Source organism: Pteropus vampyrus, unplaced genomic scaffold, assembly GCF_000151845.1.
Source record: "Pteropus vampyrus isolate Shadow unplaced genomic scaffold, Pvam_2.0 Scaffold97, whole genome shotgun sequence".
Classification (NCBI taxonomy): Eukaryota; Metazoa; Chordata; class Mammalia; order Chiroptera; family Pteropodidae; genus Pteropus; species Pteropus vampyrus.
This window is the reverse complement of record NW_011888878.1, coordinates 542,446-547,178: the sequence shown is the minus strand read 5'-3', so window position 1 is coordinate 547,178 and position 4,733 is coordinate 542,446. Positions and strand designations below refer to the sequence as shown.

General features: G+C 42.5%; 1 pseudogene; it reads left to right on the top strand.

Moving 5' to 3' along the window:
* The first annotated feature begins 512 nt into the window (after positions 1-512).
* On the top strand, positions 513-1,221 carry LOC111742572 (annotated as a pseudogene).
* Positions 1,222-4,733: the final 3,512 nt, after the last annotated feature.

Sequence of the window (4,733 nt, the reverse complement as noted above, 5' to 3'; positions counted from 1 at the left end):
ATTGTTCACAATAACAAAAACCTGTAACTATCACCAATAGACATCCACAGACAACTGAATTATTTAACCGTGGTATATATGTTATATACCATATATAGCAGTCAGAACTAATGAATTACACAGGGATTTGCTGCCTTAAAGATGACTCCTAACAATATATTCATATGAAAAAAGAAAGTCCCTAAAATATAGGTTGAGCATGATACTCTTTTTGTAAAGTTAAAAAAGGGTAAAATAAAAGTTACGTAGGAATAAGTAGAGACACAATTAATCTAAATAAAAAGGAAAACAGCTGTCACTTCTGAGGAAGATAAATGTATTTTTTCTATTCTTCCCATTAAGTACAACTAAAAACCCTGTATATAATATATAAGACAAATATCATGCTGTACATTCCATCCCCATGACTTAATTATTTTATAACTGGAAGCTTGTACCTTTTGACCACCTTCACCTATTTCACCTGCCCCCCCACCCTGACTATGTCTGCTTTATTCTTGACTGGTACCAACATGGCAGTGCCCAGCAGTGTCTACTTGCTCATCCACAGAGGTTATTACAGAATTTTCTTTCACCAGTCAATCTTATCTACTTACAGAAGCAGTCGACAAAGAAGAAATTGCTTTTTCTGAAGACAAAAAGATATTTCACATTGCACTGTTTTGCCAGCTACAGTTTCTTCAGTTCATCTAGTCCCTGAGCACATAAAGAAGCCAAACTATGTGACCACAGACCATTGTATCTGACTGGGGAGACAGTATAGAAGAATGAAGGTCAGAGTCAAACGCTCTATTGGGCTTGTCATATCCTCCTTCTGGGAAGAGTTTAAAAGATCACATGACAACTGAAGAGATGGATAATCTTCTTGTTCTGCAGTAATTCAGCAGTCATGATACCTATCCCTCATCTCTAAGCTATGGAGGTTTTCCAAAATCTGTTTGCACCTCAGTCAACCTCTTCAGGATGGAGATATTATCAACATTGATGCCACCATCTATTACAATTGGCATGTTTGGTGGGCAATGTGGATGAATGTGGTAAAAAGTTAGTGGAGGTTGCCAAGAAGTGACTAGAGATGAAGCAATCACAACTTGCAGGATGGGGACTCCCTTCTCTGTAATTGGAAACACACGCAGCCAATAACATCAAAATGGTTTGCAAGTCTGTCCACATTTGACAGGATGCTGGGAAGGGATGCCTTCTCTGGCCTCCTCTTGCTAGGCCCGCCATACTCAGCTGTGTGATGATTCCCACTGCGGGGTCAGCAGCTTGGAGCAGGACAAGGTGCTAGACGCTAAGAGCACGGGAGGGCCTCAAGCCTGGCCATATCTCACCCCAGTCCTTGAAGTATTCTGAAGTAGAGAAGGCATTAGCGGAGGCCTATGAGGAGGGGAAGGATCCGGAAGCCTGACAGGCAGGCCCTGCAGCGGCCTGAAGTCCAGTCCATGCCCCACGTGCCCTTCTGTGACCAACGATCAGTAGGTCATCACATTGCAGTGTGCCAGAGGCTCCAAGTGCAGCCCAGAGACCAGCACTCTGGGTGGGCAACTAGGAAGAGATTCACAGCCCTAATGCCAATGAATACAAACTCTGCGACCAAAAAGGCCACTGGCGCAATGCCACACACGGCCTCCTCGGGCTCTCTGTTCATACCCACATGGCTGAAGATGAGTCAGCCCCTCGGAGAGGGCCCCGGGCAGGGCCAAGTCCACTGCCAGTCTGGGACTGGCTCACGGCTCTAGAGCTGCTGCGCCTGGAGGTAGAAGGCCAGCTCAGCCAGGGCTAGGGGCCAATGGGATGAGGGCACAGCCAGGGGCACGTCCAGCTGTTGGAACTCTCAGGGCCCGTCCTCACTCAATGGCCCAGCGTGGTTCCGTGGGAGGGAATCCTGTTTGGGGCCCAGGTTGTTCACGACAGGCGACAGGGGCAGGGAGGCGCAAGGGTGGCCAGGGCTTCCAGGTCACCACATTCAAGGTCTTGGTTTGCGTCTCTGGTTCCTAATGGGCAGGCATGCTTCCTCCAGCCCAGCTGCATCTGCTGGGAGAAGTAGTCGTATTGCTCTGACGTCCACCACAGGTTGTGGCGTTCCACACTCAGCCACCCACCTATGCACTCCTTGTTTACCTGGGTCAGGAGTTCTTTCGGTGCACTGGGAAGGTACACTCAAAGCCCATGCACTCCTCTGCAGTCCAATCACAGAACCCAGCTCGTATCACCTTCACGTTGAACGGCAGCCTCCGCAGGGCCTCTTCTTTATTGAAAATGTATTTTACCAACTCATAAAGGGCTGCTTGTTGTCTTTCACCGTTGCTCTCTCTGGGAGCAAAGTCTCCGCCATCTAGTGCCACTGCTTCACAGCCCCCATACTGGAACTCCTCCACTTCCCTCTCAGGGAGGATGGTGGGATTTCAGAGTAGCTGACCTTCCTTCTTGCAGATCTCACTGTGGCAGTTCCAGTGCAGGTTGCTGAGGCTGGCTTTCACAGCATGGTGTACAGCATGGTGACTACAGTTAATAATATTGTATTGAATATTTGAAAATTGCTTAGAGAGTAAATCTTAAAAATCCTCCTTGTAAGAAAAAATTGTAATTATGTATGGCGATAGATGTTAACTAGACTGATTGAGGCAATCATCTCACCATACTATATACAAACATTGAATCATTATGTTGTATACCTGAAATTTCCATAATGTTATATCAGTTTTACCTCAATTTTTAAATTTAATTTTTAAAAATTTAAGACAATCATCACAAGGCCTGAGAGTTAGAGAAACAAAAGCAGATCATCTAGAGAGATTGGGACCCAAGGAAGGATATGTAGTGAGTTCCCTGGATTTCCTTTCTGTCTTATATATTCCAGACTTAAAGCTAGAGAAGCCATCCACATAAAAACAACAATGGACTCAGAGAAAAAAAAAAAAACACCTCAACAAAAACCTACTCTGCCTAGCCAAAGAGCCAGGAAAGGGACAGCTTAGTAAGACAGAAAACCTGTGGATAACAATTGCTTTATTCCAACAAAACACTATAGAAAAACTGTAGACCAACCCATGCCAGCAAAGACTGGGGATGAGGGGGTTCTAGACTTTTATCCCTATCCCCCACCCAGTCAGGCTATAACAAGGACTCCAAACCACACACAGGGGTGGTATCAAAGAGGAGTAGGGAGCCACAACTTTCGTCTCCACGGTGTGATGATGAGGTCCTCTGACAGGTTCGGTGGAGACAACATGGGAAACCTGGATTCCCCTTTCCAACCTGGCTATAATAGGATGCTCATCCTCTCTCTACTGTGGTAGTATGAGAGGAAACCTTGGGGAGATATAGGACTTGATCACCGCTCAGGAGTAATGAGGCTACCCCTGCCACTATAGCATCAGTGGAGGCCCGGTGAGGAGAGTAATGAGATACTCAGACCCTGTCTGCCAGGGAGTATTGGTGGAGGCCTAATAAGGAACCAGAACCCCCAGTCCTGCCTAGCAGTTAGTAGGAATCCCACTTTCAAGTGCCAAAACAGGCAAAATAGGGAATCTGGACTTCTACATCTACCCGGCAGGAATGAGGCAGCGGCACACCTTGACCCTTCTAGAAAGGTAGCCAAATAAAACAAAAGGTTTAAATAAGATCCAGAACATAATACCCAAAGTGTCCAGGTTTCATATGATGAAAATTACTCATCATACAAAAAAACAAGATCTCAAACTGAATGAAAAGATAATAGTTGAAAAGACAGAGATGCAATTTAGTATTATCTGATAAAGGTAGCAAAGCAGCCAGAAAAATGCTTTGATGACTGATTATGAGCACACTTGAAACAAATGAAAAATTAGAAAGTCTCAGAAAAAAAAAGAAAGTATCAACAAAGAAACAGAAGATAAGAAGAACCAATGGGAATTTTAGAACACGAAACACTTTTCTTAACTAAATAAAAACCGCAGTGAAGGGGATCAACAGCAGAATGAATGGACAAATAAAAAATAGAATGAAATAAATAGAAATTACCTAATCTAAACAACAAAAAAAATTAACAGAACCTTAGATACCAATTCTACAAAATCTCTTCCAAGAAGAAGGCATAGAATAGGAGAGGCTATTTTCCGAGTCATTTATGAAGCTGATATTACCCTAATAACAAAACTGAAGACAGTACAAAAAAAAGAAATCCATAGGCCAATATGCCTCATGAATATTGATGCAAAAATCTCTAATAAAATATTAACAAATAGAATTCAACAGTATATAAAAATAATTATACACCATGACCAAGTAGAGCTTAACAAACTCCCAGAAGAAAAATCTCAGGATGATAGCAATAGATGCAAAAAAAATCATGACAAAATTTAACACTCATTCATTACAAAAACTCTCAGAAAAACAGGAATAGAGAGGAATTTCTTCAACTTGATAAGGAGCATTGACAAAAAAGAAAAAAGAAAACCCAACAGCTAATATACTTAATGATGAAGGATTTGGTGCTTTCCCCTTAAGATTAGGAACAAGGCAAGGGTATCCTCTTATTCCACATAGTATTGGAAGGTCTAGCCAGTGAAATAATGTAAGAACATGAAATAAAAGTATACAGATCAGAAAGGAAGATATAAAATCAGTTTTATTTCAGAGAACATGACTGTCTAAATCGAAGTTCCCAAAGGAATTTCCAAAAAACTTCCTAGAACTAATAAATGAATTCAGTAAGGTTGTAGGAACAAGACAAATATCATAGAAGTGTA